Genomic DNA, 24,698 nt, shown 5'->3' on the forward strand with positions numbered 1-24,698 from the left:
TTGGGTCATGACTCATTCATTCTTCCATCTATTTATGAAATTATTCTTCCAGTATTTAATGAGTGATAACCACATCCTACATTATGTCCAAATAATGAACTTATGAAACTCATTACAGTTGCTTTAGCGAGTTTATGGTTCATTGAAAAGAGTGAGTATTAAACAACTCATGACAAAGTATATAGAAATATAAACTGAAAAAATTCTCTGGAATAATTCTCTAGAAATGATAAACCAATCATTGCTTTGACAAGATACAAAAAGTCTGGCCACATTGAATTATGGGATTTCTTACTTCTAAGCCTCCATTTCTTCTTTCATTAAATAAAAATAATTATAGTGACTACAGTGATGATGTATCATGAGGATGAATGTGATATTACAGTTAAAGTACTTGGATAATACCTTAAAAATGTAATGATGTCACTGATTTGAATATTCACTACGATTGTGATTTTGTGTCTTACCAATAGTATTTCAGAACAACCCTAATGGTATAAATACAGTTATTTTAGAAGTAAGTGTAAGTTATCTATTTCAGGATAAGCAGGCTTAATAAGCTGGCAGGATGCTGCAGTGTTTTATACATGTTCATTTCTTTGTACAATAATTAGACATAGATTATTCCAAAATCTTATTTGTTTGGTCAATGCTAAAAATGAATTACAGATCACTATTAAATCATTTATAAGACATAACAAAACCAAGATAATCTTAGTAATATTTTATGAATAATGTTTTATAAATTTTTCTTTAATGATCATCCTTTTCCCTCTCTGATACATGCTGCTTCTGCATCTGTTTAAAGTGTTTTTTTTTTTTCAGTTACCATTTTTCTAGTTACCCTTTCTTTTCTACTGCTGTGATTAGGTCTTTTGGGGGAGAAAGCTTTATAGGATTTTTCTGATATGAAAGATGTTGCTTTCTATACCAAATTTTATCAACAATTTCGCCAATAGGTTTTAATTTTCAGGTTGTCATGAATTTTCTATTTGTACAGGCCTATTGGATGCAAACCAAGAGGACTAATCTTTTCCTTTTCAATCTGTATGTCTTGTCTATGTTTCCTTCTTCTGCTGTACTAGGAAAGTTCTTCATTACAGTGCAGAATAGAGCTATGATTGTTTTAGCTTTACTGTGATTTAGAATCTTATCATTGCAAGCAACAAAACCAACTTCCAACTCATTAAAGATAATAAGAATTCTACAGGGAAGAAATATTCATATTTATGTTCACTAATGCTTGAATTATCTTTTAACAATGACTAGGACATGGAAGGTAGTCAATGCAGTTTTTTTGAAAGAGAAAACTAAAAGCAAAAATAGATATTGAAACCTAAAATCTAGCATATGGGAACCTTTATATTTGTATATATTTATTACTCAGTTTGGACTTGAATAACCTAAGATAATATTTGCTGTGTAAAGGCTTCTCTAAAGAGAACTTGAAGACAGCAAAACTTTATGAGGTTTAGTAACCAACAACATGCACAATCTTATTTTGCTTAACACCATTGCAGCAGGCTATCTACATTTTACTGCACTTATATCCTACCTTGGTACACTGGATGCCTTCTTTCCTATTCATAAATTATGAGTTCAATGAAGAAACTTGTCTGAAATTTTTAACTATGTAAGTAGGAAATGATTTGCATTGATTTTTCTGTGCTACTTATGAGTAATCTTGAATATCAGTATAAACAATCCAAGGTCAACACACTCCTGTTCTCTTCAAATTTCAGAGTAAAACCTTTGATTCTAAGAGAGATATAATGCATTCTTTTCTTCTAGAAAGTAGTCGATGATATATGTTATGGCTTGGCAGAAAGTTTGTTTGCATTTTGCTTGTGTCCAAAGATTTGCCTGAGGCTTAGATTAAGGGCAATGGGCTAATTGATCTTGTAAAAGAAATTTCGAGGCAGTCAAATGTTGAGGCACTGGCATGGCTATTGTTGAAGGCATTTTTTATGTTACAAATCAAGTGCAAACAAATCAGGATGATTTGAAGTGTTGTAAGTTTGGCCAGGAAAGAAGCTCCAGTAAAGCTGTAGACTGCAAAGATAGTGATGATATCTCTATTGTTGAGAAGAAACAGGAGGATGTAAAATATGGCCTTAGAGCATCTCAAGTAGCAGCTGGTCCCACACATTGCAGCCTCAAAACTGTACAAGTGAAAGGCTTTGCTTGGAGGAGAAAGCTGAAGAATGCCATATTCCAGAATGGCTGCAGTGGCTACACAAGATTCCAAAATGGTGGTGCCTGCACCATGTTCCAGAATAAAGGAATAGAGAATTTTTTCCTCACGATCAGGTTTAGAGTGCTCATTGATGCAGGCACTCAACCCCTACAGCCAAGAGCGAGGAAAGCCTGGCTAATGCTCCAACTGGCAGTAGACTTTGGTATCATCCACATGGTGCTGGTTTTAGATGCAAACATAATGCAAGAGTTCTGTGATTAAAAAGGCTCCGACTCAATGTCAGAAAGCCTGGAAACACAGGCAGTGTGCCCCTGAGAATGTAGCACGTGAAGGTCTGAGTGTGAAGCCAAAGGTGCAGTGATGACCCCAGAAGTCTGGAAAAATCAGCTGTGGATTGTCTAATGAAAGCTGCAAGGAGGAGGCAAAGCCAAGCCAAGGGAGAAGCCCTAGGACCTGTAAACACCAGAAGTGCTGTAGTGGTGGAGTCACGCAAGCCTTTTGGAGCTTACAACCAGGTTGCTTCAGATGCTAAACTCCAGGACTTAACGTTTACCCTGCTAGAGTTTGGGCTTCCTTCAGTCCCATTCTTTTGTACCACTCTGTTTGTACCTTTTGTAATGGTAAAGTTTGTCATGTAGCATTATATGTTGGAAGTGATAACTTTGTTTGCATTTGTACCAGGGTATAGCTAAGAGTTTGCTTTAGATCTCAAAGGAGAGTTGGGACATGGACTTTTCAGCAATGGTGAAACTGTTAAGGCTTTGCCAACTCTTGGAGATGAACTAAATGTCTTTTGTATTAAAGAATGTGCATACATCTTTGGAGTTCCAGGTGTGGAATTTTATGGTTTGTGTTTAAATGTCACCTCAAAGCCTCATGCATTCATGGAGGTGGCTGAATCTAATGCTCATGATTTGTTTGTTGTCTAGCCTTGGGATTGGTGATGTGAGTGCTACACCCACCCAGGGGCTGGTAGCTGGCATACAATATAAGTGAGGAAAGAAAGGCATACTCTGTCCTTTTCTCCTTTTTGCTCTTGTCACATGTGGCCACCATGAACGGCTGCCCCTTTGTCAGGGCACCAGGCCTTGGAACCAGCTCAGTATGGATTGAAACCTCCAAAAAACTGTAAGCTAAATAAACTTTTCCTCCCTTAATTTTGTGCATTGGGTGTTTTGTCCTTCAATGAGGGAAAAGTCACCACAACAGCTATAAACATAAAAATTTCTTGAATATTATGTAACATGTGAATATATGTATACATATAAGTATATATCACATGGTAGCATGTCAATGTATATCATTTTTAAAAAACTGATGGCTCATCACACTTCACCTGTAGGCCATAATTTGCTGCCTTCTATTTTAAATTTATGCAAAATCTGTCATGGAACATTCATACACATTAAACAAAAATACCAATTTATTGAGGAGGAAATATCATTTCAAGGATCATATCTCCTTAAGTTTTTAAATACAAGACTTCAAAACAATAGATTTATATAAATTATTCATACATATACCTATCAATGGGATATGGAAAAGCAACTTAAATATTAGAAATTTTATATTTTGTCAAACACTTGTCAATGTGTACACAAATCCACCACAAGACATGCACAAAAACATTCATAAGATCTTTGTTGGAAGAATCAAAACAATCACAGGAATTTAATTATCCACTAATAATAGAATGGATAGAAACACTGTGGTATATGCATATACTGCAAACTCTGAGCAATGAAAGTGATTAACTGTAATGGAAGTCATTCATAAAATTGCTTCATGTTGAAAGAAAATATGACCAAAAAAGTAGAGCACATGGTAAAAAATCAAAAATGATCAAGCCATGTTTCATAAGTACATTAATGCCCCCAAACAAATGTAGTTATTATGCACACAAAACATATACTAACAAAATGAGGTAAATTAAAACAAAACAAATTATGTTACATACAATAGGCCAGTCACAAGGAAACAAATATCACATATTCCTACTTACATGTAAACTAAAAATGAAATTTGTAGAGGAAGAGAGTAGAATAATGGTCACCAAAGCTTGAGAAAGATGCAGGAGAAGATGGAATGGGGAAAAAATGGCTAACAGCTAAGGGGTACAGTTACACAGAGAGAATAACTTCAAATGTTCTATGCAACAATAGGAAAAATATAGTTGACAATAATAGAATAATTCGAAGTAGCTAATTGAGAATACTTTGAAAGCTTTCAATTTAAAGAAATGTCAGAGATGCTACATAAACCAATAACCTTGATGGCATGATTGCAAAAATACATGTATCAAAATGCCTCACTATAACAAATAATTATGTATAATTACTATGTTTCCATTAAAAATAAAAATACATTTTTAAGAAGAAAATTGAAAATACCTTTAAAACACAGATGCAAAGAGTATAAGAATGAATATACATTCTATTTGGGATATCCTTAATAAAATTCATATACATATTCTTTGCCTTTTTTGTGACTTTTTATATTTAATCTATAATTTTATTGAGTTTAGAATATGATAGATAAAATATTTTCCAAAATGATTAACAATATAAAGCACAAGTAAATACAGTAGGATTCCACTTACATTGTTTATAAATAAACTGTGATTTTTTGGTTGTGTGAAATATATTCAAACTATATATATTCAAAGAAAAATGTGAAATAGAATATTATGAAAGCCTAGATAATAAGTGAGACAAGTAATTTAATAGTCTGTGGAGTACCTTAAGGGGGAAATCTATTGCCTGACCTGGATGTTGGTTGTAAGGATGCTTGCTTTGTAATTGTTCATTAGCCAAGAAATTAAATTTATGTGATTTTCTTTGTATGTATTATACTTCACAATTAAAATGGTTTAGTGTGTATTCACATTTGCTTCATTAAATTTCATCTCATTTATTTCATATTGTTATGTGTCTCCTGTCACACTGCCAAATTTTGCTTTGTGTAGGAACAATATTAACTACATCAACTAAATCTTCATTCGGTGTTTATTAAAATCTTAAAAAGATCAGCAGCAGAGTTAGGTCCCTGGTGAATATTAGGAATCATTGGAGATTTCACATCAGATTGTGGTTATAATGCTAGTCATACTAGAAGTATTTAAAGTGATAATTGTGAGTTAGAGCTTATTGTAGCTGAGGAACTCTATTTTACTGTAGCATATTTTATAATCTTTATTATAGTGAAATTTTGTTATAGCAATGTATTATAATGACTTCCCAAGTCATTCTCATGGTACCTATTTAGAAATAAACCTAGGGCTGGATTTTCAAGAAATATGCTCAAGACCATGCAGTTATAAATATTTATGTTTACATTCATATGTACATATAAATCCAGAACAAGTAAGTTCTAAATTCTTTGAGGAATTTTGCATAAATTTTCACCTAATAAGGCTTTAAAAGTTCTTGTTACATAGACATATTGAGTTTATTATAAACTTTATTTACAAGCCATACTGTAATAAAACCTCAACCAAACACAAAGTGATTTTTATTTGATTATGAAAGTATTCATTTTAATTATTAACAATGGAGGAAATATGCAAAGTTAAATAAACAAATCACAAAAAGATGTATAAAGGGAAAAATAAACTCCATCTTCCAGGGAAGTTCCATCATACTGAAATTTTAGTGACTCTTATTTCAGATATGCTAATGTACATTTGGACACAATTTAAGGTACATGTGTCATGCAGTGCAGTTTTTTGCATTCATTTTTCAACATGATTTTAAAAGTTTTACAATTCAGTGAAGTAAATATTGTCGGGCGCAGGCGCTCAACACACCCCGCCCGGGACGATAAGACCACGTCAGCTTCCGCAATGCGCTAAGTCCCTCTCTAAATTAGCCAACCCGTGCGCACCTCGTGCTCACTCCGTATTCGCCCCATGCCGACTCTGTGGCAACCCCTGATTGGCCACAGCTGGATATATTAGCCAGAGCCTGCTTCCCATTCCCGCCCTGCTTCCTCGTGGCAGCCTGTGATTGGTTACGGCCGAATATATAAACCAGAGCCCGCGTAAATAAAGCGGCAGTTCCTGTTACCACCTGAAGCGTCTCCTGTCTCATTGGGGGGCTGCGCCGGTCAAACATGACCAATTACTTAAATTCGTCACTTTAGGGCAATTTTTTTGGCCCTGAGTAGACACCTAGTAGAGGTAACAGTAATACTACTGGCATCTAATGGTAGAGGGTAGGTACCCTGCTAGCCCTCCTGCAATACACAGGAACGCCATGCTGAAGACCTAGTCACAGTATGAATAGTGTTGAGGGCCCGAAACCCTGCTTAAAACAGACTCAAAATATCTGGGACACTCCTAAATTTATAACTGACCAAAGTGATACAGAGTTGCATTACCTTTTAACTTTAAGAAAAACGAGGACATTCAGATAAGTCTAAGTGCTGCCTTCTAAAATGCTGCAGACATGTAACAATGATGTTAAAGTACAGACGACTATCCATTACATTTAGAGTTCTTAAATCAGGGGCACTGAGCTGTAAATAGATTTTAGTATTTTTTATGAAACTGAGTTACCATGTAAGATATACGGTTCAGAATTACTTCAGTTTATCAGCCTTTATTGAATGTCTACCATGAGCTAACCGCAATCTTCATAGTTGGAAATGACCGTTTTGTCCATTCATAGAATAAAAAAATGTAAAATTAGATAAATCATTAATGTTACCTTTAATATGGCAGCATAGTTGTTCTTTGTTTTCTTTAAGAGTAGAACCAGGACAAACATATACAAATCACAGGGTAATTTTCACTTACATAGGAATGCTTTCCCCATATTTTGAATCTGTCTGAGGTGCAGGGAACTACCCCTAAGATACAGCAAGTTGCATTTATAGACAAATTTGCCTATGTTTGGTAAGATTTTAAGATGAATCTTAGCACTGAAAGGGGACATACAAAGATGGGCTGCTGACATCTTTCCAGAACTGGCTGTATTTTTCTTGTGGAGATGAATGGAAGAGAAAGGTATGCCTTTGTTTGAAACTGGGCTTCAAGTTGATGATGCAAGCATTAAACCTAAGCACAAGACCTTTCTGAACTTGAGACTTTGTGAGTGCTTAGGTCGCATACCCGCAAAGACAACCAACCCCGGATATTACAGTGCCTTGGAATTCTGCAACTCCTATATATTCATTCTGTCTCACTTGACTACTTTTCTGTTTCTAGTGGATCCTGGGGCTTCTCTTAGATATGGTTACCTCTGAATATTTCTCTTAGCTCATCTCACCATGCGTCACTCTTTCTTCATGCTTTTTTCTTGAAGTTTGTAGGCTTTTGCACTGCTCCACGCATCATAGGCATTTGCTTGGCTTTTGAATCTAGGACTTTACACCTCAGAGCATTTTTCTCCATGATTCAACCATCACTTCAAGATCAAAGATTTTAAATTCACATCACCTTCCTGGTAGGAAAGAAAAGGGAAAGCATGCTATCAGCCTTTTTGAATCCACTGTCTACCTTTTCCACCAAGTACAAGATCCGGACACTGTATCTCATATTTTATTGTACTTCAGGATACTTGTTTGGAGCCTGTCCCAGTAAAACGAGTTGAATTGCTTTGCATTTCTCGGTTAGCTGTTTCTGTGTCTGAGGATCTCACAGAACCACAAACACAGACTCTGGGCCCAGAAGATCGTCATGAATCTCATCTTCTCTTATCCTGAGCAAATTGTGTATCCTGTCTCTGTCTTACTATCTTCTCTGTGAGGTATATAGAAAAATACAATGAGTGTTTACATTTTTATAAAAACATATTGCAGTAAAAGGCACATTTCTCTATGTCACAGTCTTCCTATTTTCCAGAGCAGCTCTGGGACTTCTCTTTTATGTCTTTCATTGCGCTGTTATAACTCTCTCAATGTCCTAAATTGACTCAAAATGTTTTCCTTCATGGCCATGTTGATGTTACAGGAGAGCCAGAAAAGGCTTGCAAAATGCCAAATGTAGTGAATAAGCTTAATAAAGACAGTCTATAATGCCATTCTAAACCAGAATTTTCATGGATGGCATTGGGCAGCATTCACTATATTTTTGATGAAGTCTTGTGAAGTCACTCATGAAAGAGGATTTCCACAAATACTTCAGAAATTGGCAAGAAGGCTGGGATAAGTAAGTCTAAAGTGAGGGCATAGTATTTTGATATAAATTAATGCAATATACCCTCTACTTAATATTTGTAAAATTTGATATTCCTCATATATTGCGATGACCACTTATATAAAACCAAGGTATTGTAGTATTCATCTCAGGGCTAACTAGTTTAACTGCATGTAAATCACTTAAAATTTTGAAATAACAATTTAGAAAGTATAAACAATATTAACTATTATTATTTTATTCTAGCTTTGCAAGAATTCTCTGCTTCTGGTGATTTTCATATTGAACTCTTAAGAGAGTGGGCTTTGAAGGAAACAGTCTTGCTAGGGTTAAGATATTTTGTCCATCTTCTCTATCAGGTGAAACTGGAATAGGAATATTCCTTCACAGAACTCTTAATTGTAACGCATGGGAGATATTATCCAAACTCTTCATTCCAAAGAGTCTTGATAATTTGGTTCAGTGGCACCCTGACATAGGCTGTCCTCTGTATCAGCCATCCATTGTAGCCATATTGATCTATCCATCATCCAGAAAAATATGTGTTACAACATGTCTCTATGTACGCTACCATTTGTCATTTTTTCCAGTTATTCTAGTTTTTATGAATCTTACATTTTCGAAGCTGAACTCATATCGCAGCCATTTTATTATGGTTTGAATCTGTAGTGTGTTCTAAAGGTTCATGTGTGAAATGATGATTCCCCAGCCAAATGTATTGTGTCAAGGCAGTGGAATGGTTAGGAAATAGGGCTTAGTGGAAAAAAGTGAGGTCCCTGCAATGTGACCTTGAAAGAGGTACTGAGAACTTAGTTTTTCTGCCTTTCTCTGCTTGCCTGGACTCCAGAAGATGAATCATCTGTTTCTGCCGTGGCCTACCACCTCACGATGGCCCCAAAGAAGCAAGGATTAAAGCTATGAACCGAAATCTCACTTTTTAAACATTGTTTATCTCAAGTATTTTGTCTCAGCAATGGAAAACTAGCACATTGTACATCATATAAATAGGTGTCATTCCAGCCTGGAATTTTTCTCCATCTTCTTATAACTATAAACTTTATAAACCAAATGTGACATGTTGGCTCTCTTCTTTCTTCCTACTCTAGGCGTAAAAGCTCATTTCTTGGAATCAGATGGACTATGTTCAGATTATACTTGTTAACAAATTATTTACCCTATGTATGCCTTAGTTTACCCACTCACCAATTAGAGCTAATAATAATGATAATACTAGGATATTTATAAGAATTTGACACATACTCTTACCTCAGAATATTCATTTAAATAATTAAAATTTTTTCCAATAAGCAATTATTGGAAATTATCAGAATTATTGTTTATATTTTCTTTTTAGCTAAACACTGAGAATGTTGGGGCAGCAACCGTATACCACGTGCTTTCAGAATCTTCCTATCATAACTCTTCATTTCATGAATTGTGCGGTAATTAGGCTTGATCACTCTATTTTCTGCTGATGTCAAAGGCACATTTGAAATGTCCGCAACAAAGAATTAATCTATGCTGACTAAAATTGGTTCATATATTATTTGGATCATGTTCTGACCCAAGTAGAAGATTCAGAGCCCTCCAGAGTCTGTCACAAAACTGTCTCATGGAATGCATTGCCTGCTTCTTAAAGTCACATAAACAATGCTAATCATACCATTTTTAATACATCATATTTGAGAAAGACCATATTTATCATTTTCCCTAATACTTTTTTTGGGGTACTGGGCATCAAACTCACAACAATGTGCTTGCCATTCAAGTGCTTAATCCCAAGCTGCCATAAGGCTTTAATGTCAAACCTATCCCATTGCTCATACCAAAACAGCATGTGAATTCCCAAACAACAGCATTTTACATTAAGAGAAAAACAAATATTTCTGTCTGTCCTGCATGCAAGTAGACTGAATTTTCTCTCCTGTTACATGAGTCACTTAGTAAAAAAGTTGAAAAAAAAATAATAAGCTGTTAATTGTTCTAAAGATTTCCAGGCCACTGCAGGCCACTGCTCCAAAAAATCGTTCTGGCCCACCTTGTCCAGAGGTAGAAATGTTTGCTTCTTCTTATGAAAACTAACCTTTCACCTCTGTGCCTCCTGCATCTGCCTCCCTTCTGCAAGAACTCTGTCTATACCCTTCTTGTTTGCAGTTTCCTTAAAAACAGTATCCATTTCTGTCCTATTCCCACATCAGTATCAGTTACAGCCATTCTCACTGACATTCTCAGATACTCCCTGGGATTTGCAGAGCAGAAAAGGTAAGGGTATTCTAAGGGTAGAAAGAAGTCTTATGGAACTGAAGGACAAGCAATACATAAGGCTTTTAGAAACAGATCAAAGCAGGTATTCAACCCCCCCCCCCCAAAAAAAAAATAAAAGAAACATCCATTTTCCCCTCCACGTCTTTTCTTTCTGGGTCTCTAACTGATTCATTCATTCTTACCCCTGAAGCAAAATACGTTTTCTCCTTCCAGCCTACTTATCTGCTACCGACAACTGCTGGATTTGTATCTTTCTATAAAAGTTACCAGGTTACATGGACACATATTTGTGTGGCCTAGATGAGGTTAAATGTTCAATCCAGTCAGTTAGTATTCCTCAAAACATCATGAATGTGTGCATGAAATTCCAGAAAACAGGATGTTGTTGTATTTTTAAAAAAAGACAAAAGAGATCAGGAGAGTTAAACTGTCTATAATATGTAATGTTTTAATCTCAGAAATATCTTAGTATCTCAGGTAGTAAGAAAACAAAATGATGAGAATTTGTTTCTTGATCTTTACTTGAAATTATTTATTTGAGGAAACATCTTTAGGCATGACATCTTTACATCTTTCCACAGCTTATCTCTATGTTTTTACATATCTGAAAATGTATCTTTTTTGATATGCCAAGAATACTTTGAGAAATAACACATAAAAAACCATGTTTTAGGAACTGCTGGACTAGGGACTAAAATGCTAGAATATCACACAGTTATGTTTAAACCTGAAAATACTCCTCTGTGAAAATAACTTTTGTCATGAAAATTTTAAATGACATTCCAATGGATATCCATATACTGGGTTGTCACAATGGTGTTATTATTTGTTGAGATTTTGTTTCTCTTTTTCTTCAAGTTTTTCCCCTTTTAGACATATAAAAAGTCCTTTTTCCAAACTGATTTTTTTCATCCATTCAGAGTTTGGGCAATTTCTGACTCTGTCATTAAGAAGAAAATGAAATACCTCTTTGGTTAAATTCCTTCTGGATTGTTATAGATGTTTGATTATATAAGTTTACGGGTTGAGCTCTCAGAAAACTTCTGGCTTTTGAGTCAATTTTAGATCAGAGGACAAAATAAGGTGGTAACTAGGCAACGTGATTTTTGTACAGTTATTAAAAATAAAACATAAGGCTTACATAGTGCAGAATAATTCCTAACAAGTTTGTCTGGCTTTCTCTCTGTCGTTGCCTACAAGAATGGACAGGTTCTACTTGCTGAACTGGTCAATAATTTCTCTATGTAAAAGGAAAAATTATTCATTAGTTTCTAAAATTATGATTTTGGGAAATTATAAATCATTATGAATATATCCATGATGATTTAATAGGATTTCTAAAAACCTCCACAAACTTTTATGCTCAGAAAAATTTATGTATTACAAATGTTCATAACATCTATTATGAAAATATAAATTTGACCCAAGATTCATTAGAATAGCATCAAACATGAATATTTACACACTTTTCATTAGCAAAGTATTAAAAATTAAAATTTTGAGAAGCATTCATTGGATGAATAACAATTTTCTAAGAATGGCACCAAGATGTGATCAACTGTGAAAAATATTATTTGATACTTCAACTGATGTTTGAACCTGTGATGTAATCCAAGTAATGATAATATAAATCTATTTGTTTAATTGAGGGGAAGCTATCTTCTTTGTTTTCAGTGTATCTTGTCCAGCTCTGCCAAGGTTGTGTGTAAAATGAATATGAATATGTACAATCAAACTACAATACTCTATGCCACATTTTGTCAAGGCTGATGTACATCAGATTGACCTGGAAATCTAAAACTGCTAATGCATAAGCCTACTCCAAGAAGCTCAAGTTTAGTTGGTTTGTCTTGAAGTTCAGACTTGGGTAAAATTTTTCAATTTCATACATTATTCTAGTATGTAGGCAGAGATATCAACTGTTGTAGGCCTGGATTTTCTGCAGATACTTCATTTAGATCAGGGATTAATTCCTGGCAGAAGGGTTCTATTCAAGTCAACATGTGTAGGTTTTTATATTTAAAACCTAGGAAATGCATTTATAAGCATCAACTCTTGCCAAACACTTCTCTTATTATCTAAAGGGCATCTTTTATGGAAGGAAGATCTCATTTGGAAAATTCCCTGGCAGATTCTTGGGAACTGTTTTAATTATAATTGATTTTCTTCAGCTATTTACTTGAACCAACACCCTGTCTAGAAACTTACTGTCAAATTTCTTTCTGGATGTTGAACAAGTAATAGAAGCTAGTATATGGTCTTCAAGCTCAAGGGTCAGGGAATATAAACTCTGGCAGATGATCAATTTTTTAAGGTTTAGTTTTTACAAGAAGAAAGAGAATAAACTTCTATGACGATTTTGTGTGTTAAAGTAAGTGTTCAGTTCTCATTGGCACCACGAGTACAGTCAAATACCAGATGCACACTCTATGGGATTTAGCATGAGGGAAATCAAGGGTGTGTTCCAGATGTGCTGGTTTTCAAAACTTGTTCTACTATCTCACCAGAAATCTTTGTAGTTCAGTAGGAAACCAGGGAGAATTTGGACTCTACTAAGGACCAAGAGGAAAAAATGTTAATAACATAAACAATATTCAGTTAAAGACAGACTAGTCAATAAAATGTATCTGCAATATATTCTACTATTCTTTGTTTTCTACAGTCTTCATCACCTATCACATTTTTTCATGACGATGTTAAATAGATAATATTAAGCCAGAAAACTCTTTCTCACCTTCGTATCTCCCAAGAGATGTCTTGTATTTAGTTGTATGACAGCAAAAACAGTATGTTTATGTCCAGAATATAAAAATCCACAGGAAGCCTTTAGACCCAATTTCTGGATATAGTACTCATCCACTAAGTATTATAGTATTGGTAATTTATTTAAATATTCATATCTAAGTATTGCATTTGTTACAGAGCAAATTGCTAAGGATAACTCTTGAAGACATATATTTATATCAGTTACAGTATATTAGTTGTATCTGAAAGTCTGCACCAGCTCCCTAAAACTCTAAACTATAGAGAAACTGGAGACAAGTATCGAGACTGATTTTCTCCACTGACTACTAGTGTTTGCTATGGTAATAGATTTAGGGAGCTGTTCCATGAGTATGTTTGCCATAACTACTGTAGATAATAAGTTCATAAATCTATCACTATAGATTTATAAATTATATTTGTGAAAATTAGGTGCATAGAAGCAGTAATTATCTTGGATAATTTATTCTTCGACGAAGTTATACTGCTTGTAAGAGCCCAAAGTTATATGAAATGGGCAGGTAGTTTGGAAAAACAAAAAACATAACAAAAACAACCACACGTATCTACTTACCTATATATTCTTTTTAAATCAAAGGTGTAACTATGACAAAAATAATCAGTATCTGAAGGTTTAAAAATTTATTTCACTGAAAGGCACACTGCCATCAATATCCCTCAGAATACTTCCTCTCACTCCAAACACATGTATCTCATGTCTCTTAACACTTTTGGAATCAGCTATGGAGTCCTAGTTCATGAGTGTCTTTCGTTATGCTATGGTGGCTGCATTAATGTCCTAAATCAATTCAGAATTTCTCCAAAGAGAGCCAGAATTTGCATGATGCCAGGTGGCAGATCTGGTAGATAAAGTAGACGAGGACATACCATAACGGTGTTATGAAGCTGCCTTTCCATTCAGTGGCATTTGGCAGTAGTATTCACTATACTTTTGACCACTCCTCGAGTAGACAATTTTCCAAATTTAAACATGTACACAAAAACACACACACAATACCTGACTAAGCTAAGAATAGAGTGAAATTCTGTTATATGTAGCAATGTGCAATGCAGTAGAGATCATTATATAGTGTGAAATAGACCAGACATAGAAAGACAAGTACTGCATGATCTTACTCGTAAGCAGAATAGAAAAAGTTGATTTCACTGAAGTTGAGAGTAGTATGTTAGTTGATAGCTACCGGAGGCTAAGGAGGAGAGGGATGGGAAAAAGTTGAATAGTTACTTGGTTAAGGTTAGGAGTCAAAGTTTTCATGTGCTGTATTGCAGTAGTATAATCATAAATTTCAAAGAACTAGAAGAAATGATTTTAAATGTTTTGCATAAAGAAATGATAAATATTTTAAGATGTAGATAGCTTGACCTTGTTTAAATATAACAAAAGGTATTTGAATATTAAAAACATAACATGGTATTCCATGCTCATGTACATTTTTTATGTTTTTATATATCAGTTAAAATTTAAAAATAAAAATGATTCAATTAATAAAAACTCAATCAGTGATAAATTGATATTTGATGATTTGATAAATATTCTACATATTTATCATAAAATATTGATATTTGATGTCATATTATAAAATTTAAGTTTTTAAATTTTTTATTTTTTTTTTATTTTGAACAGAATTATACCAAATGAGACAAAATGAAATAGTCAATCAAAACAAAAAGAATAACATAGTACATGACTTAAAATATAAGATCAATAATGGCTACCATAATGCCTCTTGTTATCTTCAAAAGAATTCCCCATATCATCAGGTATTACAAAATTGAACAAAGCAGTACAGAACAAAAATCAATAAAAACAAAACATTGAAAACATTATAGGACTTCAAAAGAAGATAATAATCCAACCAGAATGGGTATCGTAGTGTATCTTATTGTCTTCAAAGTAGTTGCTTATACCACCAGACTTGATACTATCAAAGAAAACAGAATACAATAAAATCATTCAAAACAAAATAGTGAAAGCAATACAGGGCTTCATTTCAATCCAATAGGAGATCAAAAATGTTTACCGTAGTGTATCTGGATATCTTTGGAATAGCTGTCCATGCCAACAAATATAATGCAAGTAGACAAACTGAAACAGAATAAAATCAAACTAACCAGAACAATGAAAACAATATGTCTTTCAAATTATGATAATAGATTAACAATGGCCACTGCCTTCCCTTTTCATACAATTCCTCCTCTTTCACTTTTATGGGATTGTTCTTTTTGAATCCCACTAGCTCCTTTAGTTTTTATGTTAGGGAGGCAACCCAGTATTTACCTAAGTCGTTCTGAACCTTTTAACCCTGAACATGATCTCAAGCAGTGTCCATTTGTCTACAAGAACCTCAAAATTTTCTTTCTTTATAGCTGAGTAGTTTTCTATTGTATAAATGTGTCATGGCTTTCTAACCTATCTGCAGCTGATGGGCGAGGCACCCTACTTTTTTCTGGTTCCCTGTCACATTGTTTTCTCATCTTTGACTTTTAGTCTATTGTAAACCATATATATATAAAATACATACATAATTATAATACTTATGTATGTATAAGAAATACATTTTTGTTAAATGCTTATATAAAGCAATATGCTTATATAAAGCATATTGATGGACCCTGTCTCCTGATCTACTCTACCTGTGTTTCTTTTTATTGGTGAATCGAGGCATCTGTATTAGTGATTATGGCCAACCTTCTCTGCCTCATGTCTGCTATGCTATTTTTCTGCCATTGGTTGTCTACTTTTCCCCTTTATTCCACTGTCTGCTCCATTCAGTGAGCTAGCTTCCTCTGTTGCTGTTCCTGAAACCGTGCTCTTTTTTCTCTTTCTCTCTGGAATGTTCTTTAGTATTTTTTGCCGGGTTGGTTTGGTGGTTATGAACTTCCCAAGTTCCTCTTTGACATGGAAGGCATCTTGTTTCTTCATTAATTTTGAGAGATAGTTTTGCAAAGTACACCTATCTGGGTTGGAGATTATTTCCTTTCAGGACTTTGAATACTTCGCTCCAAGCTCTTTTTGATTTGATGGTTTGGGTTGAGAAGTCTGTTGTGATTCTGATGGTTTTTCCTTTATAGGCGGTCTGTTTCTTTTCTCTGATAGCTTTTAACATTCTGTTCTTGTGTTGAATTTCTGGGATCTTGGTTATTATATATCTGAGTGTAGATCTATTTTGGTTATAGCTGGCTGGAGTTCTGTGTGCCTCATATATCTGAATATAATTTCCTTTTCCTATGCTTGGGAAGTTTTCTTTAATTATTTCTGTAAATAGTCTTTGTATTATATTTGTGTTTACTACTGCTTCTCCTCTCACATTTTTATTCTTAAGTTATAATTCCTCTTGTCATCTTCTAGCCTTTGTATTGTTATTTCCTGGTTCCTTGTTATTTTTAAGAGATCTTTCCTCTCATGATCACAAGTTGCAAACTTGTCTTCAAGGTTTGATAATCTACCTTTACTTTCTTTCAAGCAGTTTTGCCAGCTTTCAGTGGAATTTTAAATTTCCTGGTAATCTCTTTGAATCTGCTTCATGTATTCTAATTTTTTTTAATATTCTTCATCTAAAGTTTCCCTCCTTTTTCTATGCTCCTCTGTTTTCCATCTGTGTCTTCTAAGAATTGCTTAGCAATTCTTTTATTATGGTTCTCGTTTCTTCTTTTACCTGTGATAGTACTTCTATATTAAGTTCTTTTATAAATTCATGAAGTTGTAATTTGAGTTCCTAATTTCTGGGTTATGCTCTTATAATTATATTCTCTTCTCTCCTAAGTTTTAATGGCTACCTACTACTTCAGCACACAGATATTTTAAATATTTTGGGTGTATTTATAATTGTTGCAAATTTTATTATTCAAGCAATGCTCAAAAGAGTACCTTTATAATTACTTTTTAAATGTATTAATAAAAAATATCAAACATATAAAACATACTCATATAATGAACTTTAGTAAACTAAAACCCAAATTCAAATATCAATATTTTGCTAATTGTAAAATTTTTCAGACATTCAGTGATTATTAGCAAATGCCAATATATATGGCAGAAATTTTGTGTGACAATTTTGAATTCAGCATTACTGGTGTGGAAGAAAGATATGGAAATATGAGATGCCTTGAAATTGACATGTAGATGGGTAGAAGATGAGTAAGAAGGCAAGTAAAGTACAAAAAAATTACAGTGACATTAATATCAAACAAAGTACCTATCTGAGCAAAGTACATTAACAGGGACAAAAAAGGTCATATCTGACCGGGATGCTACCAGTTGGAATGAACCCACCCACCATCTCAGAGAAGTATAGTTTTCATTTTACTTAGATCATGAGCAGCTCCCAGAAGACGTCAGCAGATCACAGAGGACACATCAGCAAACCACAAGCCTGCTATAAGCCACGCATTAAAAGCCCATCAAAAATTGCCATTAAAAAAACAAAACAAACAAAAACCCTCTTAGCTTGTAAGAGATACCTTCTCTGTTCTGATCACATAGAGAGCTGTCTCTCAGGTCTAGTAATAAATTTGCTTAGACCATGCATGCACAGGGTGGGGGTGGATTATAGCAACAACAATAAAAACCAAACCTAAAATTAGTGCTACAACTCATGTGGGTGATCCATGCCCTTGCATAAGGACTTATATCCAGTACTGTGGAGAGTAGGAATCATCTACCAGACCATGATGTGCACCCTGTCTACATCCTGCAGAAGCAGCTCAAGACCTCCTGATAGCTGCTTCTTGAAATCTCACCTACTAAAGCATCCATTAGTGTCAGTTAGCTTACTTTTCATCTCACCTGACCTTGTGCATTTTGAGCTGCCCTCAAAGTATTCAGGCTTCTAATCTAACATGTCATAGGAAAGTGGAGAGGGAACTTCATGTGTGACAAGTCTCTGTAGTGTCAGGACCTGGTACTAAAATGGTTGACATTAACAAGACAAAAGGAACTCACATTTCCTGAACAACTTTAAAATGCTTTAACCTTAACATTTGAAATTAGAAATTTTTTTTCTCTAAAGTTGATATTATTATCCTCGTTTTCCAATAAGGAAATACAGTATATCTCTTTATGTCTTTCTTGAAATACATGAGGTAATGAATAAAGAAAAAATAAGTTACCAAAAATTTACACAATTAACAAAAGAAAAGCAAAAGTAACAATGTGACTGATTTAGCATAAGATAAATGAAACAAAATAGTCAATATTGTCACAGCCAAGATTCCCACTGCTTCATGCGACTGTAATGCAAGGATCCTGTTACCTGACTGTTTTGTGCATAGTCTCTGGAGTTAAAACCTAAAATGTCCTAAAATTTTTCTTCTTATTCTCCAATCCCATTTCCTTCTGTCTTATTAACTTACATGTATAGCTGTTAATTTTCTTTTAAGTTAGGTAACATTGACATTCTTATATCAGGCATTATATCAGCATATTGAATGGCTTCAAGAGCCCTATAAAGTAGGTATTATTATCATCATCCCTACTGGATAAAATTGGGAAATTTAGACCAGTGAGGAAATTTAGACAAGGAACTGGACTGTTGAGTTCTAATTTCATTGTATACTTGCAACAATTAAACTATCAGTTTAATATGTTTTATTTACATCCATAGCTATTCACATATAAGTACATTCATATTATATAAATGCTTTTCTGTTGCCTAGGCAGTTTAAAAGAATGAAAAATGGAAAGCATTTTGCATTATATAATGTGCAACAGCTCTTAAGAGGCATTTATGGAATAATAGTGCAGACATTATTCCCTCTACCTCATCCACAAACTCTTCCCATGGGAAACTTTGTTCTTTGTGGTATAATTTCCATTGCAATAATTTTTATTTGTTTTCTCAAAAATAATGGCTGCTTTCCACACTTTCATCAGTAGACAAAGCCAGAGAATTTGTGGTGCCTCTGAGAGCCCAGATTGTCCCACTAGACCAGCAGTGATCTTCCTGCCAACCTGTTTTACATGTTTTTAACTTTCAATTTTCTCAATAAATATTTACACGATGCAGATATGAGTAGGACACCATCTCAGACCACCTAGACTTGAGCTTTCACAAGAGAGGCCAATAAGAAACAAGCCCTAAACACACACACCCCTGTGCGAGTGCAGGCTGCACCCCAATAGAGATGCTTCACAGTAATGCACCTAAATCAAGAGTGCAGAACCACACAGTTCCTACAGCTGTTTAAAATTCTCCCTGTCAAGAGATGGGAAGCCTCAAAATGACTTAATGTGGTTATATGCACACAAGATACTGTTGCTTGAGTCCAGAAGTTACAAACCATGTTCTTAGCAAGATTTCAGTGATATTCTTTGAAGGCTCAAGAGAGGAATCTTTCCCTCTTACAGCTTCTGGTCACTTTAGGAAGTACAGTAGCTTGTGATGGCCTCATTTCGTTTTCTGCTGCAAATTTCACAAGGCCATCTTCATTCTTCTATGAGTTTCTTATAAGGACACTTAAATTTGGTTTAGAGAACAATGAAAGAAGATATTCTCCTCTCAAGATCTTTATATTTTATTGATAAGTAATATCCAAATATTTTCAAGGAAAATCACATTTGCAAATTTGGGGTATTAGGACATAGAAATAACCTTTTTGAGAGTGGCAGTTCACACTACCAGGAATTATGTCATAAAAACAGGAAATGCCATAAAAATAGATGCAGTTTTAAAATATTATATAAAGCAAAACATCAGCAGAAAGACCAATGTCCCAACACTCTGTTCTCCTGTACTTTTTTTTTTTTTTTTTTTAATCGGTACCAGGAATCGAACTCACAACTGCGCGCTTGCAAGCCAGGAGCTTATGCCACTCAGCTAAATCTCCAGCCCCTCTCTTGCACTTTAATGTCTGCCTTCTTTCTTGTCCACCAGAAGTAGTGTAGTTTCTGGAATACCCAATTTCCACTGCCGTATTCCATTGTTTTTCTTTAGAGTTGTACCATCTCTGTTTACCTCATTCAATGATCTGGCTTAGTTCTATCTAACTTGAAATTTTGGCATAACATGAATATTATGGAAATTTAATTCTTTGTTTGCTTGTTGGTTAGTGTGAGATTCACACATGATTCTGTGAGTACCCTTGCTTGGCTGCGTAGCATGCCACAGTGTATTCACTGCCTAATTCATGTCTGTTTGGAAGTGTTCCGATTTTAACGTTTAAACACTGCCTCCACAATCATTGTTGAATGTATATCCTAGAGCACAAGTGCAAAACTTTCCTTAGTGAACTGTAGACAGAACAGAACAGCCGCATCCTTAAAGCGTGCATATCAGCAGTATCTGCACATAGCACTGATCTCTTTTCCCAAATGATTTACTAATTCATCATCCCAAAAGTAGAGATTGTGAGTTTATTTGCTTCTCCTGTGAATGTTTCCCTTGTCTCTAGCTTCATTTTTAATATTTTCACCTGTCTTTTTCTTTTTTGCTTTTATAAGTTGCTGCATTCATTTATCCTACTGCTATCACATGCCTCTGCTGAGCAGTGTCCATCAATGGTTAGCACAGCCTTCCTAAATTAGAAATAGGCAGGGAAATGCTAAGATTCTTCCCCTAGAGGAACTAGGAAAATACCATGTTTCTTACCTGGTTGGCTTCTGGGGAAATTCTAATCTGCAGTGAGTGGCTCGTGTAGATAAAGCAGCCATCAGGATTACTGGTAGCTCTCTGATATTGCATAAAGCCCCATTAGTATCTGTCAGCTTCTGCCTGCCCTGCCAGTGTAGGCAATCAGGTCCTCTGACATTTCATATAGCTTTGCTTTCATATCACACACTGGTGAGAGCTTTTCTTCTCCTCTCACCCTGAAGGTCACCTGCCAAACATATCACCTGGGATGAATTATGTCTCCATTGATTTGCACTCTCTTGTCTCAACAACAAATTTCAAGGGGTGTTTGATGGTGGAACCCACTTGTAAGAGAAAAGAACCAGTTAAATGACAGCTAAACCCTTCTTCATTTCCCCTGAATTGTTGTAGGTTCACGTCCAAGATGATGGCAATGTTGTTCACTGTGTACCTAACGGAACTTTGATTTCAGAATAGCCTGGAGATTAATTTCTGGAATGAAATTCGCCTGTTCCACAAAAGGAATAATTTCATACTAAGGATTCCATCTGTTCCACATAAGGGATGGCCTTTCTTCTTTATCACAACTCTGATTCTGTTTCCTTTGAACTAAAACCATAGTCTTGCTGCCCTGGGTTACAGTTTGAAATTCTGGTGACTTTATAAATAATGAGACATATGCTTAGATTATTTTTCTTCTATGATGTAATACAATCAAGCGAGTCTCAGTTTGCAGTGGAGCACACACATATACACACAACTAGATTGTATTATTATTCTAATTTTTGCCTTTGTCCCTGACTCTGTTTCACCTTAGTGATCACATATCTTATACTGAATATCTTACTCCAAACAGAAGATCTGTACACTCTTTGAGCTGTAGAAACTGTCATGGCAGACCGAGAGTGAAGGAGCAGTGTTTCAGGACAGAGCTTCAGCTAGCCCATTTATGTAAATATAGAAGCTCTTTACTAATAATAACGACTTGCCAAATATAGCCCAAGGCATTGTTCCTGCATGGTTACATTATGATGCATCTTAAAAACTAGAAAATCTCATGGACAACTTCATTCTTTATAAATTAAAAAAAAAGTGGAGGGAACTGGTAAGAATCAGTTTATTTTGATCACAATTCCAGTAAAGAGAAATAGAGTTTTGGGGGGCTGGGGATTTAGCTCAGCAGCATAAGCACCTGCCTTGCAAGCAGGCGGTAGTGAGTTCGATCCCTGGTACCGACAAAAAAAAAAAAAAAAAGAAAGAAAGAAAGAAAAAGAGAAATAGAGTTTTAGATCCCCAAAGTATTGTGACTCAGCTAAATAAAGGTTAAATCATCAAGAAGTAACTGAATGAAGCAATATCCTTTGAGCGCTGTCTGCATCACCCTTTTTGAATGCCTCAGAAGAATTTTTTTTTTTTTTTTTCTGAAACTGATCTTTGCCTTAACACTGTCAGATTGTCAACTCGGTTGTACCATTTGGAATGATTTTCCCACTCAGATTCCTGCCTGTGTAAGAGTTTTTTCTCGTGGTTTTTTTTTTTTTTTTTTTTTTTTTTGTCTTTTTTGTTTTTATCGGTACCAGGGATTGAACTCATGACTGCCTGCTTACAAGGCAGGCACTTATGCCACTGAGCTAAATCCCCAGCCCCAAGAGTTTTTTCTCTATGCCTCTTGAACCACAAGGTTTATCCATAGCTAATGCAGTAGTTTTGGTTACGTAGCATCTAGTATGGAAAGATAGATTGTGGTATGGTAAGTCAACCCTGGCAGAACTCTACAGCAGTTGTATGAAGTTTTAGAGAGCAAAGGCATCTCTAGGGAAGTTGAGTGGAAAAAAAATCCACCAAGTCTTACCTCAGTGAGTCTGGTCTCCATATTATTTTTCAGTTATTAAAGTGACTATGTTATATACTGAAATTTAAGGCTGCTTTATAGCATCAAGTCAGAAGATAAGTATGGAATATGGTCAAAATTGAACCAAATGTCTCTGAGTTTTCATTTCTGTGTCTGAATTATCAATATGAGTAATATCTACATCCTAGGGTTGATATAACATATAATGAGAAAATAGGTATAAAATACTTAGGATTTTTCCTAAAGCATTTAGTTTGGGGGCTTCTCTCACTTTATCATAAAATAAACTCAAAACATGTCAAAGACATAGATATAAAAACAGAAATGTTGAAATTACTGGACAGTAACTTACAGAAAACAATTGAAGCCACAGGCATAGGAAAAGACTGTCTGAATGGAATTTGAGTATAATACAATATAATATCAATAAATCAACAAATAGGACTACATCAAAATTAAAGCTTCTTCAAAGCAAGAGAAACAACAGAGATAAGATACAAACTGTAGAATGGATTTTTTTCTGGCTTCTATTCCTCTGATAGAGGTTTAGTAGCCATAACATTTAAAGAACTCAACTCCTTTCCAAAAAAGTGACCCTGTGAAAAATGGACAAATGAAAAGAATAGATGCTTCTTAGAGAAATACAAATAGGCAATGAATACATGAAAAAATACTCATCACCTCGCTATTAGGAAAGGGCAAATTAGAACAGCTCAGGGGCTGGGGATTTAGCTCAGCGGCATAAGCACCTGCCTTGCAAGCAGGCGGTCGTGAGTTCGATCCCTGGTACCAATAAAAATGAAAAAAGACCAAAAAAAAAAAAAAAAAAATTAGAACAGCTCCATTTTCCCATCACAGTGGCTGTGACCAATAACACAAAATGCAACCAATCCTGGTAAATATGTGGGGGAAAAGGAGTTCTTCAAACTTTTTTGGGGAGAACGTAAACTAATATAGCCATCATGGAACTCTATTTGGAGATTCCTCAAAAAATTACTACAAATTCCATTTATACCAATTTTACTACTTCTTGGTATTCTCCAAAGAGCTGAGGATATCATACTATAGCAAAGAATGATACCCATGTTTGTAGTGATACAACTGGCAATAGCTAAGCTCACAAACGTCCTTGGTACCTATTAATAGATAAATGGGTCAGGAAAACATGGTATCTATGCACCTACTATCCAGTTGAATACTATTCACTCATAAACAATAAAATTATGTCATTTACAGAGAAGTAAATGGAACTTGCGATCATTACATTAAGTTAATGAGTCACACTCAGAAAGTTAAATATTACGTGATTTCTTTTATGTGAGACACCTAAAATACATTTAAAAAAAGAGTTAAAAGTGAAATGTAGGGAAAAAGGTAGACATTTTAGAAATGAAGATGATTAGGAGGGAAATTGGTAGGGAGCTAACAGGACGGGAAAATGTCTAAGATATACCATATCCATGTGCTAATTCCCCCAAGTGAATGTAACTATGATGTATTGCCAGCCAATAAAACCAATAAAAACTTTTAAAATTATCTCTATAATATTTAACTTCTGATGTGTATATTTTATGAACTTAAAGGAAAACTAAGTAATTTAGGTGTGCCACATGTCTTTTTCATGGTTCTTAGCCTTCAGCTCTCTAAGTTTCTAAAGTCTTCCCATTGCCCCAGACAACACAGTGAGTAAGGAGATAGTGTCATCTTCCTTTTCAATGAGAGGTAAAGGGAAGATCAGAAAGGTTAAGTGAGTACTTGCTGATGTTTCTGTAAGGGACTGAAATTAGTGGTGCTAAGATTTGAGCCTAGTACTTGTAACAAAGAATCCAGTCTTTTTTTTTTTTTTTTTTTTTTTTGCATTCTAATTCTCATAATCTCTTACAACCCTGAAGAAAT

The 24,698-nt window shown here is 34.8% G+C and overlaps 1 protein-coding gene across 9 annotated transcripts in view; it reads left to right on the top strand.

Moving 5' to 3' along the window:
- Grm7 (glutamate metabotropic receptor 7) overlaps positions 1-24,698 on the top strand; it is an 808,103-nt gene that overhangs the window by 481,770 nt on the left and 301,635 nt on the right. The window lies entirely within an intron of this gene.

This window comes from Cavia porcellus, unplaced genomic scaffold (genome assembly GCF_034190915.1).
Source record: "Cavia porcellus strain 051 isolate PalLab524CR breed Dunkin Hartley unplaced genomic scaffold, mCavPor4.1 scaffold_13, whole genome shotgun sequence".
Classification (NCBI taxonomy): Eukaryota; Metazoa; Chordata; class Mammalia; order Rodentia; family Caviidae; genus Cavia; species Cavia porcellus.